This window comes from Ranitomeya variabilis, chromosome 4, assembly GCF_051348905.1.
Source record: "Ranitomeya variabilis isolate aRanVar5 chromosome 4, aRanVar5.hap1, whole genome shotgun sequence".
Lineage (NCBI taxonomy): Eukaryota > Metazoa > Chordata > Amphibia > Anura > Dendrobatidae > Ranitomeya > Ranitomeya variabilis.
The window spans coordinates 91,007,747-91,022,919 of record NC_135235.1 but is presented as its reverse complement, the minus strand read 5'-3'; positions in this window follow the sequence as shown (position 1 = coordinate 91,022,919).

Sequence of the window (15,173 nt, the reverse complement as noted above, 5' to 3'; positions counted from 1 at the left end):
CAAGGGACTTGTAAAGTTCACTGATCGAGCTGAAAGCTACAGAGCATGGCGAGCCTCTTTTCAGAATGCCATCAGAGACTTGCATCTTTCCAGTAGTGAAGAGTTAGATCTTCTGGTTAAGTGGCTTGGGAGCAAGTCAGCTGAACACGCCAAAAGAATCAGGAACATTAACATAAAGTACCCACACACAGGACTTCGTATGGTGTGGGAGAGACTCGAAGAATGTTATGGGTCAATAGAAGCTATAGAAAATGCTTTGTATAAAAGAATTGATGATTTCCCCAAGATAGCAAATAAGGGTTATCAAAAGCTCAGGGAACTGAGCGACTTGTTAATGGAGGTACATGCTGCTCAGGCAGAAGGTGATCTACCAGGGTTGGCATTTCTGGACACTGCCAGAGGTGTCAACCCGATTGTCCAAAAGCTCCCTTACAACTTACAAGAAAAGTGGGTCAGTCACGGGTCCCGTTACAAACAGGCTCATAAGGTACCATTTCCTCCTTTCAGGGTGTTTGTAGACTTTGTTGCTCAGCAGGCTAAAGTTAGAAATGACCCTAGTTTCGATTTCACTATGTCATGTACCGCTGCCTCTGGTGTAAAACCCAGTAAAACACCAGTGGCAGTCCACAAAACTAATGTTACCTCCACAGGTTTTCCTTACAGGGCAAGTAAGTCTTCTCCAGAAGAGGACAAACCGCAGGATCTCAGCAAACACTGCCCCCTACACAAGAAACCTCATCCTCTCCTAAAATGTAGAGCCTTCAGGGAGAAGTCTCTAGAAGACCGTAAGAGTTTCCTAAAGGAAAACAAGATATGCTTCAGATGCTGCGCGACAACCTCACACTTCGCCAAGAACTGTGAAACCAGTGTGAAATGCACAGAATGTAGTAGTGTGGAGCACAACACGGCCTTACATCCTGGACCACCCTCAGGGGTATCGTCACGAGTAGAAGAGTCTGCCGAAAAACAGACGGACCCCGACGTGGACACCCCAGTGGTCACTTCTCGGTGCACAGAAATCTGCAAGGAACTCGTAGCAGGAAGATCCTGCTCAAAGATCTGTCTTGTCAGAGTATTCCCAGCGAGCCAACGGGATAAGGCGATCAAGGTATATGCAATCTTGGATGATCAGAGCAACAGGTCTCTAGCTAAATCCTTTCTCTTCGACACCTTCAACATTGCTGGTCCCGGCTCTCCGTACTCCTTGAAGACATGTGCAGGTACTGTCGAGACGGCGGGGAGGAGAGCAACTGGATTCAAAGTAGAGTCTATAGACGGTCAAACCTGCTTATCCTTGCCATCAATACTGGAGTGCAACCAGATTCCAGACAACAGGTCTGAGATACCTACACCAGAGGTAGCAGCTCATCACACCCACTTGAGATGTATAGCTCACCTGATACCAGAGCTCGACCAAGGAGCTCCTATTGTCTTACTTCTCGGAAGAGACATACTACGGGTCCACAAGGCTAGAGGACAGATCAACGGCCCACAAAACGCCCCATATGCTCAGAGACTTGACCTAGGATGGGTCATTGTGGGAGATGTCTGTTTGGGTGGAGCACACAGGCCGACATCAGTCAACAGCATGCTTACCAATACCCTCGAGAATGGACGCCCGTCTCTCTTCCAGCCATGCGAGAGCAGTTTCCTGGTTAAAGAATTGCCACACCACACCCCTCCACCTTGTCCGTTAGCTGATCCTTCCTGTGAAGACCATGCATGCGACGGTGAGCAAGATCATATAGGGTGCACAGTTTTCCACAGGAAAAGAGAAGACAACCAGGTAGCAATGTCCATAGAGGACAGACTGTTCTTGGACATCATGGAGCGAGAGATAGTAAGAGATGAATCAAAGAGTTGGGTCGCACCTTTACCATTCAAACCACAGAGGCAACGCTTACCCAACAACAGAGAACTTGTCTACAGTCGATTTGTCTCCCTTACACGCAAACTGCAGAAGGCACCAGAAACAAAACAACACTTCTTTACCTTCATGGAGAGAATATTCCAGAGTGGCCACGCGGAAATTGCACCTGTACTTCAAGATTCCGAGGAATGTTGGTACTTACCTATTTTCGGCGTGTATCATCCGAAGAAACCAGGTCAGATAAGAGTGGTATTTGACTCAAGTGCCAGATACGAAGGTGTTTCTTTAAACGACGTCTTCCTGTCTTGTCCAGACCTCAACAACAGACTTCTGGGAGTACTTCTTCATTTCCGCAAAGACGCAGTAGCATTTATGGCCGACATACAACAGATGTTTCACTGCTTCCTTGTTAAAGAAGAACACAGAAACTACTTGAGGTTCTTCTGGTACCGCAATAATGACCCATACAAGGACATCGTGGAATATCGTATGAAGGTTCACATCTTCGGGAACAGCCCTTCCCCTGCTGTCGCTATCTATGGCCTTAGACATTCAGCCAGAGAGGGTGAAGCAAAGTATGGATCGGATGTAAGATCTTTTGTGGAAAAGGATTTCTACGTAGATGACTGCCTGAAATCCACACCCTCAGAGGAGTCGGCAGTCAGTCTCCTGAAAAGGGCACAAGAAATGCTCGCTTCATCCAATTTGAGGTTGCACAAAATTGCTTCCAACAGCCAGAAACTAATGGCAGCCTTTCCCTCTCAAGATTACTCAACCGATTTAAAAGACTTGGATTTAAGCACAGACTCCCTTCCCATGCAGCGGAGCCTGGGTCTACTCTGGGATTTGAAAAAGGATGCATTCACCTTCCAGATCAGCGAAGAAGAGAAACCCTTCACGCGTAGAGGCGTCCTGTCCATTGTGAACAGCTTGTACGATCCTCTGGGATTTGTAACCCCTGTAACTATCCAAGGTAAAATGATGTTGAGAGACTTCACCCAAGAGACATCCGATTGGGATGATCCGCTTCCCAGCAATAAAAAAGAATTGTGGGAAAGATGGAAAAATTCTTTAGAAACCCTGTCAAGTCTCTACGTGGCACGACCATATGCTTCTGTGCCTTCATCAGAAATCAAGGTGCAAAGGCTTTGTATCTTCTGCGATGCTTCAACCAAGGCAATTGCAGCAGTGGCATATTCGAAAACAACTGACATCAATGAACAATGCCACGTAAGGCTTGTTATGAGCCGGACAAAATTGGCCCCACTCCGTGAACACACAGTACCCAGACTGGAACTCTGTGCAGCTGTGCTGGCAGTAGAGTTAGCTGAGCTTATCTCGACAGAAATGGACCTGGAAATCAAGGAAGTCGAGTTCTACACTGACAGCAAGGTAGTGCTGGGGTACATTTGCAATGAAACTCGTCGCTTCTATGTCTATGTCAGCAATCGGGTGCTAAGGATCAGGAGATCCACCGAACCTAAACAGTGGCACTATGTGTCCACGCACCACAATCCGGCGGACCACGCAACCAGATCCGTTGAAGCAAGACAACTTAAGGACACAACCTGGTTCACCGGCCCTACATTCTTATACCGTTCGACGCCATATGTGGACGAGTCAAACATCTTTGAATTGGTGGATCCAGAGGCAGATGAGGAAATCCGCCCTCAGGTATCCGTTCTACGTACTGTGACTAAAGACAATCACCTCAAATCCCACCGTATCAACAGGTTCTCAACTTGGGACTCACTTGTTCGTGCCCTCGTTTGTTTAATTCATGTGGCTCGATCCTACAAGTCAACGTCACCCGCCATCCAGAAACCTTGCAAAGGTTGGCACCACTGCAAGCTTGCTTTTACCGTTCCAAGCATGGAAAATGCCAAGAACTTTATAATCCATACCATACAACGTGAATGCTACGCCAAAGAAATAGATAACCTCGATAAAGGCCAACCTGTTTCTAGAGATAGTGTCTTGAAGAAGCTTGATCCAATCATTGACCAGGATGGGCTGTTAAGAATTGGAGGTCGTCTTCAAGAAGCTGAAGTGGAATTTGGGGAGAAACACCCTATAATAATTCCTGGACATCATCATGTCACGACCCTGCTTGTGCAACACCACCACGTCTTGGTGAAACATCAGGGACGACTGTTTACTGAAGGAAATCTACGAACTGCTGGACTATGGATAGTCGGAGCAAAGCGATGCGTGAGTAAACTCATTTACAATTGTGTGATTTGTCGCAAACTCCGTGGCGGGACTCAAAAGCCGAAGATGGCCAATCTCCCACCAGACAGACTTAGTACAGAACCTCCATTTACCAACGTCGGACTGGACGTATTCGGGCCATGGTCTGTGGTTGCACGGAACACTAGAAGAGTCCAGGCCAATGCCAAACGCTGGGCTGTTATGTTCACCTGTATGTCCATTAGAGCAGTGCACATTGAAGTAATTGAGTCCATGGACACTTCAGGGTTTATAAATGCACTCCGACGTTTCATCGCCATCAGAGGTCCCGTGAAGCACATACGCTCCGATAGAGGTACCAACTTTGTAGGAGCAGTGAAAGAACTTCAAATCCCTTCCAACCTAGACACCACCGGTGTGGAAAGATACCTGAGTGAGCAGGGATGTACCTGGACTTTCAATCTACCACACTCTTCTCACATGGGAGGTGCCTGGGAGAGGATGATAGGAATAGCACGCAGAATCCTCGACTCCATTTTCTTGCAAGCAGGTAGTGCAAGACTCACACATGAAAGTTTGACCACATTCCTAGCAGAAGTTTCAGCCATCATTAATGCCAGACCATTGACTTCACTTTCTAGTGACTCTGAGGATCCGACCATTCTTACTCCTGCCATGTTACTTACTCAGAAAGCCAGCGTTCTCAGCGCTCCACCTGGAGAATTTAGCAACAAGGACCTCTACAGACGACAGTGGAGACAAGTCCAAAGTCTCTCCAATACCTTCTGGGACAGATGGAGGAAGCAGTACCTCTCCACCTTACAACCAAGGAAGAAGTGGCAGACCGACAAACCAAACATCAAAACCGGTGATGTCGTTCTCATGAAAGACAGCCAGTCACACCGTAATGAGTGGCCACTAGGCCTCATCACTAAAGTATTCCCAAGCAAAGATGGGAAGATCCGTAAGGTCGAGGTCAAAGTAGGCAAGTCCGGGGAAAGCAAACTATTCCTCAGACCAGTGGCGGAACTCGTCTTACTGTTTTCGCCAAAAGAACCTGTAGGTGGCATCGGTTGATGCCAAGCGGGGAGTGTTCTGCCCTTCCTAATGAAGGACAGGGGTTCGTTTCAAGCATTAAAAGGTTAACTATTATTATAGTTCTGGTTTTGTTGTGTTATAGCACCACCCAGTGGTGGATAAATTTATAACCTGTGTTTTCCATGAATAATAGAGTGTTGCATTGTGGGTTTCAGCAAAGCATCATGGGATTGGGGAATTCCCCAGCCTTTTCTCTTGTATTTCCTGTTCACTCGTGTTATTCAGCTGTGTTGGAACTACTTCATTTACCTGCCACCCTGGTTAGTTTATCCGGTAAGATTGCGATCCTTGTTCTGGTAATATATTGTTCTATAGAATGTGATTACTGTATAGCAGCCAGTACACAGGAAATGTGGTTACCAGAAATCTGCTGTATGTAGTTATGTAGAGGTTGCACCATACTGTATGTTTCCCTGTTAGTTGCAGTTGTGTTATCGTTTAGCCCAATACTTATACATATCATTTGTATTCTTCTAGTTTTACCACGCTCATGTTTACCAATAAACAAGTTAGACTACAGAGAACAGTCCGCTTATTTGGGAGACAGAAGTGGTTTATGCCGTATGTCGGATCACACACCGTATCAACGTGTATGAAGACAGAACAGTGTAGGGTGTATCCATTTGAGTGTGTTTGCATGCATGTGTGGTCCGTGCGTGCGTGTGTGTGTGGTATTTGTGGGGTGGTGTTTGTGTTGTGTGTGTCTAGAGTGGTGTGGTGTTTGTGTGGTGTGTTGTGGCATTTTTGTGGTGTTGTGCTTGTGGGTTGGTGTTTGTATGGTGTTTGTGAAATGTTTGTGTGTTGTGTGTGTGGTGGTGCGGCCCCTTTAGCAGCGATTCTTTTGCGCCATCGCTATAATCTGTTCCTGTCAGTCACAACTGTTGTTTTCCCCTCAGCACTTTTACTATCACATTCACATTTCTCCATTATATTTTTGGGCCTAACTTCGGGGGCCCCAATCTCATGACAGGGGCATGCTAGTGAGATTTAACATGCACAGTTTTCTGCTCCTGTGGGTGGAGAGGGGGCATGCCAAATTTCACCCAAATCGGGCGAGAACTGTGGATTTGTATGGAGCGGGCTACTACAGATTTTGAGTTTTATATATATATACTAGATGGTGGCCTGATTCTAACGTATCTGGTATTCTAGAATATGTAGGTAGTATATAGCACAGGCTACGTACTATATTGCACAGTGACGTAGTATATAACACAACCGACGTAGTATATAACAGAGCTATGTAGTATGTAACACAGCGTACGTAGTATATAGCAGAGCTACGTAATATATAACACAGCCACGTAGTATATAACATAGCCACGTAGTGTATTGCACTGGTATGTAGTATATTGGTCAGCCACATAGTATATAGCAGAGCCACGTAGTATATACCACAGCCACATAGTATATTGTAGAGCCACGTAGTATATTGCACAGTCACGTTGTATATTTCCCAGATACATAGTGTATAGCACAGAGATGTAGTATATAACACAGCCCACGCAGTATGTAACACAGCCCACGTAGTATATAGCAATGTAGGCATTATATGCGTGGTTAAAAAAGACTTAAAATAAAAAATCTATATAATTGTCTAAGGGTCACTTCCGTCTTTGTCTGTCCTTTCTGTCTGTCTGTCTGTCTGTCTGTCATGGATATTCATTGGTCGCAGCCTCTGTCTGTCATGGAAATCCAAGTCGCCGATTGGCCACGACCAATCAGCGACGGGCACAGTCCGGTGGCAAAATGGCCGCTCCTTCCTTCCCGCAGTCAGTGCCCGCTCCATAATCCTGTCCAGTCAGCGCTCACACAGGGTTAATGGCAGCGGTAACGGACTGCGTTATGCCACGGGTAACGCACTCCGTTACCGCTGCTATTAACCTTGTGTGACCAACTTTTTACTATTGATGCTGCCTATGCGGCATCAATAGTAAAAAGATCTAATGTTAAAAATAATAATAAAAAACAAATAGTTATATATTCACCGTCCGTCGGCCCCTCGGATCCAGAATCGGCCTTTCCCTCTCCTCGCAGCACCCCGGTGACCGCTCCATGCATTGCGGTCTCGCGAGATGATGACGTAGTGGTCTCGCGAGACCGCTACGTCATCATCTCGCGAGATCGGAATGCACTCTTGGGACCGGAGCACGCGAGGAGCGTCGGTAACCGCTTCGCCTGGATCCGGGGCCAACGGAAGGTGAGTATATAACTATTTTTTATTTTAATTCTTTTTTTTTTTTTTTAACAGGGATATGATGCCCACATTGCTATATACTGCGTGGGCTGTGCAATATACTACGTGGGCTGTGCAATATACTACGTGGGCTGTGCAATATAATATGTGGGCTGTGCAATATAATACGTGGGCTGTGCAATATACTACGTGGGCTGTGCAATATAATACGTGGGCTGTGCAATATACTACGTGGGCTGTGCAATGTACTGCGTGGGCTGTGCAATATACTACGTGGGCTGTGCAATATACTACGTGGGCTGTGCAATGTACTACGTGGGCTGTGCAATATACTGTGTGGGCTGTGCTATATACTACGTGGGCTGTGCAATATACTATGTGGGCTGTGTTATACACTACGTGGGCTGTGTTATACACTACGCGGGCTGTGTTATATACTGCATACGTGGGCTGTTATATACTATGTGAGCTGTGTTATATGCTACGTGGGCTGTTATAAACTACGTGGCTGTGTTATATGCTATGTGGGCTGTTATACACTCCGTGGGCTGTGCTATATACTACGTGGCTGTGCTATATACTCCGTGGGCTGTGTTATACTACGTGGCTGTGCTATATACTCCGTGGGCTGTGCTATATACTCCGTGGGCTGTGCAATATACTCCGTGGGATGTGCTATATACTATGTGGCTGTGCAATATACTACGTGGCTGTGCTATTTACTACGTGGGCTGTTATATACTACATGGCCGGCCGCGAACAATCAGCGACAGGTGCAGTCCGGCCGTGAATTGGTGTGGGATTTGAACCACGAATCCTGTGTATTCAATGTATTATTATTCTAAAATCTTCATAAATAAACTACATACATATTCTAGAATACCCAATGCGTTAGAATCGGGCTACCATCTAGTAAACATATACTCACCTTCTGAAGGCCCCTTGAAGTCCTGGCGCCTGTGTGCAGTGCACGCGGCAGCTTCCGGTCGCAGGGTTGGTATGAGCGCAGGACCAGTGATGACGTCGCGGTCACATGACCGTGATATCATGGCAGGTCCTTCTCGCATAGCATTCTTGGCACCGGAACCTGCCGTTTGCACTGCCGAGGATAGCGAGCGAAATCGGAAGGGGAGAATAACCTTTTTTTTTTATTATTATTATTTGTAACATTAGATCTTTTTACTATTGATGCTGCATACGCAGCATCAATAGTAAAAAGTTGGTCACGCAGGGTTAATAGCTGCATTAATGGAGTGCGTTACACCGCAGTCCGTTAACGCTGGCATTAACCCTGTGTGAGCGCTCATCGCTGACTGCAGGGCAATAAAGCAGCGGCCATTTCACTGCCAGACTATGGCCGTCGCTGATTGGTCATGGCAATGGTCGTGGGCGTTTTGCCACGACCAATCAGCGACTTGGATTTCCATGACAGACAGAGGCCGCGACCAATGAATATCCGTGACAGACAGACAGACAGAAGGACAGAAAATTATATAGTAGACAAGCTTTGTTATACTGAGAATGTCCTTTGTTGCCTATATTAACCAATCAGAGCTCAGATTAATTAACTGTAGCAAAATAGAAGCTGAGCTGTGATTGGTTGCTATTGGCCGCCTGATAAATCCCCAGCCAAAAGGAAGCCCTCCCCCCTGGCAGTATATATTAGCTCACACATACACATAATAGACAGGTCATGTGACTGACAGCTGCCGTATTTCCTATATGGTACATTTGTTGCTCTTGTAGTTTGTCTGCTTATTTGGCCAGGATCACACACAGCGAGATACGGCCAAGTCTCGCAGGTTAAAACCAAGCTCTGGCACCGGCACTCCAGAGAGGAGCGTGCGGCCGCATAGCAATACATGGAGCTGCACGCTCCGCTCCGGAGTGCCGGTGCCAGAGCTTGGTTTTAACCTGCGAGACTCGGCCGTATCTTGCTGTAGTGTGACTCCGGCCTTAATCAGATTTTTATTTTTGAAGGATAATACCAGACTTGTGTGTGTTTAAGGGCGAGTTTCATGAGTCAAGTTGTGTGTGTTGAGTTGCGTGTGGCGACATGCATGTAGCAACTTTTTGTGTGTCGAGTTGCATGTGAAAGGTTAGTGTAGCAAGTTGTGTGCAGCAAGTTTTGCACATGGAGAGTTTTGCGCATGGCGAGTTTTGAACGCGGCGAGTTTTATGTGTGGTGCGTTTTGAGTATGTGCAAGTTTTGTGCGAGGCAACTTTTGCATGTGTTGCAACTTTTGTGCATGTGGCAATTTTTCCACATGTGCAAGTTTTGCGTGTGGCGAGTTTTCCATGAGGTGAGTTTTGCAGGCGAGTTTTGCATGTGGCGAATTTTGCGTGTGGAGAGTTTTGAGCCGTGACTTTTGTGTTTCGACTTTTATGTGGCAAGGTTGGTGTATGTGTGGTGAAATGTGTGCTGAGAGTGGTATATGTGTTCAAGCACGTGGTAGTGTGTGGCGCATTTTGTGTGTGTGTTCATATCCCCGTGTGTGGTGAGTATCCCATGTCGGGGCCCCACCTTAGCAACTGTACAGTATATACTCTTTGGCGCCATCACTCTAATTTTTTAAGTCCCCCTTGTTCACATCTGGCAGCTGTCAATTTGCCTCCAAAACTTTTCCTTTCACTTTTTCCCCATTATGTAGATAGGGGCAAAATTGTTTGGTGAATTGGAAAGCGCAGGGTTAAAATTTCACCTCACAACATAGCCTATGACGCTCTCAGGGTCCAGATGTGTGACTGTGCAAAATTTTGTGGCTGTAGCTACGACGGTGCAGATGCCAATCCCGGACATACACACATAGGCCGGCGTCACACTCAGCGTAAGACAATATGGTCTGTTTTTTGCGGTGAGGCGCCCTCTGGTGGATGAACTCATATGAACTTGAGCGTGGGAACTTTTCCAAGGCTCCAGTTCATGAGTTCATCCACCAGAGGGCGCCTCACCGCAACTCAATGTAAGTACAGATCACTCAGCTTTCATTCATTCCCCGGGGATTACAGACACCAGCGAGTGCTTTAGCGCAGCTCCTGCCTGTAAATTGAGTTAACCCCTTCAGATGGATTACCTCGTGGGACGTGACAGGTCATCTGAGGGTATGTATATTGTGGGTTTATTATTTTGCCAAGCGAGGGTGTTCAGCTGGATTGAGCGAGCAATAAAATACTAAAACAACCTGTGTGTTTATTTCATTAAAATACTTTTTAATAATGTGTGTGTATGTTTTTTAACCCTTTCAGACAATTGGATTAAATAATGGATAGGTGTCATCATTGACGCCTCTCCATTGTTAATCTGGCTTAATGTCACCTTACAATAGCAAGGTGGCATTAACCCTCCATTACCCCATATCCCACCGCTACAGGGAGTGGGAAGAGAGTGGCCAAGTGCCAGAATAGGCGCATCTTCCAGATGTGCCTTTTCTGGGGTGGCTGGGGGCAGATGTTTGTAGCCAGGGGGGGCCAATAATCATGGACCCTCTCCTGGCTATTAATATCTGCCGTCAGTTACTGGCTTTACCACTCTGGCGTAGAAAATTGCGCGGGAGCCCACGCCAAATTTTTCCGCGATTTAACCCTTTATTTTCGCAGCTACAGCGCCCACATTTTGCACATACACACTACTAACATTAGTAGTGTGGAATATGCAAAAAAAAAGGGGATATGAGATGGTTTACTGTATGTAAACCATGTCTCATATCCTGTCGGGTTGGGGAAGGAGAAATGAGAAGCCGGCAATTGAATTACCGGCTTTTCACTAACACCGCTGCGTATTTCTCGCAAGTCACACTGCTGGTCCGTGTGGAATCCGTATTTTTCTCGCCCCCATAGACTTTCATTGGCGTTTTTTTGCGCAATACGCTGACAAACGCAGCATGCTGCGATTTTGTACAGCCGTAGAAAGCCGTATAATACTGAACCGTAATATACGGCTGATAGGAGCAGCCCCATTGAGAATAATTGTGCCGTTTGTTTGGCGAGTTTTACGGACGTATTTTCTGCGCTCTTACGTCCGTAAAACTCGCTAGTGTGACTCCAGCCTAACATACACACATACACATTCAGCTTTATATATTAGATAAATATGCTTCTCAAATCTCACCATTGCAGCTTGGTATATTTACTTTTAAACGCCATGATATTTCACAATAAACATATTTTGAGAAGTCACCAGAGACTAAGCAGAAAGCTGTAACATAACAAAATCCCATCATGGATATACTTCTGCTCATATGTTCGTTCATCTCACCATAGATGAACCCTGAACCTTGGGCCACATAATCATATTAGGACACTCCATACTCAGACTTTTGACCATATACACAAACGGAGTTCAAGTCCAATTTAATATATAAAAATGTAATAAATTTTATTAATCAACAATAATCATAAAAACTTAAGTCAAATATCACATATCTACTTTTACATGTTCAGCATGGGAAAACAGCAACGGTACCAGACCTGTATGATAACCTACTCACTGCCATTAATTACAATAAAGTGCTCAGTGCTATAATACATTCTAATGGGAAAGGAAAAAAGAGCCCCAAGAACCAGACTATTAGTAACTGTTTCACATCATATATAATGTAGTGTCAGTCTTAACGCTCTTCCTTACCCATATAGCAGGCAGCAGGCGATCACACAGTACAGCCCCACGGGGGAATTTTTTTATGCCAGAATTATTACTCCTGTCTCGGAATGGAGTAATATTTCACGTGAGGAGCACATCCTGATAATATGCACTGAATTCATTAAGTGTCTTCTTAATAAATTTGCCACATTATATTCCTGGAAGAAGTATAGTCCATCTCACCGTGATTCGGAGCATTGAAACGGTGCGTCAAGGCTTGGGAAATGCAAAATGAAAAGAAATCCAACTCCACGAGCATTGAATATTCTATTTACAAAAATGCTTCAAGGACATTCAGAGTCAGCAGAGAAATTCAAGGGAAAAGAAAGCAGTCACTAGGGGGAGCGCTGTGAGGGTCACAGTTAAAATTGAAGGCAAAAGGTCCACTGCAGCTCCAGCTGTTAACCTCCTAGGAGGATACAAAATGCAGTAAAGAATAGTAATAACCGTCCTAGGAACACAGGAAATGAGACCAAAACAAGGATTTTAGTGTTGGACCACAAACGAGTTTCAACGTCTTCATCAGGTGGAAGTTTATTAATGGAGAGCAGGAAGGGGTATACACAAATAGCAACCAATGAAATTCACAATCAGCAGGTCACATGATAAGAACAAGTCACATGATAAAATAATAAGGTCACATGATAAAAACAGAATAGAAACAAAACTATGTATATAAAAAAGGATTAAATAAAGCCCCTGGACCTGATTAAAATCTAAAACATGATAAAAAGCAGAAATAAGACAACATATGATTAAACAACACTATAAAAAATGACTTCAAAACAGAGATCACTTGTTAACCCTTTCAATGGCAAGATTTAACCCTTCAGGCGCCAGAGTCCCCAACTTAAAAATCCAAAAACTTTCCCTATTAATCAAGCTCCCATACTGATCAGATACATTGTCTGGTATAAAATCTATAATCGTTAGTTTAAGAGATTCTAAATTTTTTTGGTACTTGGTTAAAAAAGGCTTTGATAGGCTATGCAACATAAAACCATTCCTAATATTTTGGCGATGCTTGTTCAGTCCTGCGTGCATGGTCTGTATAGTCCGTCCAACGTATTGGAGCCCACATCCGCATTCTATTAGATATACTACACATGAGGATTGACAGTTAACATGGTAGTTGATTCTGTATTTAATATTAGTAGTATTGGATGTGAATTCTTTAACACCATTTCTGATGGAGTTACAACACAGACATTTTGCAGATCTGCAAGCAAAACAGCCGGGATTTTTTGTTAGCTGGGTCGCAGACATGGCACTGGGGTTAATATCTGTATTGCTGGGTGCGACTAGGTTGCGGAGTGTGCGATTCCGCCTATAAATTATTCTGGGGTGGGTAGGGATGTGACCTGAGAACAACATTGTTATGCATGCAGCATAACTACACTCACCGGCCACTTTATTAGGTACACCATGCTAGTAACGGGTTGGACCCCCTTTTGCCTTCAGAACTGCCTCAATTCTTCGTGGCATAGATTCAACAAGGTGCTGGAAGCATTCCTCAGAGATTTTGGTCCATATTGACATGATGGCATCACACAGTTGCCGCAGATTTGTCGGCTGCACATCCCAAAGATGCTCCATACAAGGCAGGATGGATCCATGCTTTCATGTTGTTTACGCCAAATTCTGACCCTACCATCCGAATGTCGCAGCAGAAATCGAGACTCATCAGACCAAGCAACGTTTTTCCAATCTTCTACTGTCCAATTTCGATGAGCTTGTACAAATTGTAGCCTCAGTTTCCTGTTCTTAGCTGAAAGGAGTGGTACCCGGTGTGGTCTTCTGCTGCTGTAGCCCATCTGCCTCAAAGTTCGACGCACTGTGCGTTCAGAGATGCTCTTAAGCCTACCTTGGTTGTAACGGGTGGCGATTTGAGTCACTGTTGCCTTTCTATCAGCTCGAACCAGTCTGCCCATTCTCCTCTGACCTCTGGCATCAACAAGGCATTTCCGCCCACAGAACTGCCGCTCACTGGATTTTTTTTCTTTTTCGGACCATTCTCTGTAAACCCTAGAGATGGTTGTGCGTGAAAATCCCAGTAGATCAGCAGTTTCTGAAATACTCAGACCAGCCCTTCTGGCACCAACAACCATGCCACGTTCAAAGGCACTCAAATCACCTTTCTTCCCCATACTGATGCTCGGTTTGAACTGCAGGAGATTGTCTTGACCATGTCTACATGCCTAAATGCACTGAGTTGCCGCCATGTGATTGGCTGATTAGAAATTAAGTGTTAACAAGAAGTTGGACAGGTGTACCTAATAAAGTGGCCGGTGAGTGTATATCAAGTGAGTAGTAATCCTGCGCCCCCTGAATCTTTGCCTATTGATACTTCTCATCTGTGTCTTTTTTTTTTTTTTTTACCCTTACATGTTCTTTATGGCTGCATCTTCCTGAGCAAACACATTGCTGCCTTGATGAAGCTTCTCCAATTACCACGCATTGCTTGGATTGAATAAACTCTCACTAATGAACTAAAGGCCCCGTCTCACTAAGCGATTTACCAACGATCACGACCAGCGATACGACCTGGCCGTGATCGTTGGTAAGTCGCTGTGTGGTCGCTGGGGAGCTGTCACACAGACAGCTCTCTCCAGCGACCAACGATCAGGGGAACGACTTCGGCATCGTTGAAACTGTCTTCAACGATGCCGAAGTCCCCCTGCAGCACCCGGGTAACCAGGGTAAACATCGGGTTACTAAGTGCAGGGCCGCGCTTAGTAACCCGATGTTTACCCTGGTTACCAAAAAAAACAAACAGTACATACTCGCCTTTCGGTGTCCAGGTCCCTTGCCGTCTGCTTCCTGCTCTGACTGAGATCCGGCCGTACAGTGAGAGCAGAGCGCAGCGGTGACGTCACCGCTGTGCTCTCACTTCTCACTGTACGGCGGCAGTCACTGAGAGCAGGAAGCAGACGGCAAGGGACCTGGACACCGAAAGGCGAGTATGTACTGTTTGTTTTTTTTTACATTTACGCTGGTAACCAGGGTAAACATCGGGTTACTAAGCGCGGCCCTGCGCTTAGTAACCCGATGTTTACCCTGGTTACCAGTGAAGACATCGCTGGATCGGTGTCACACACACCGATTCAGCGATGTCAGCGGGGCCTCAACGACCAAAAAAAGGTCCAGGCCATTCCGACACGACCAGCGATCTCGCAGCA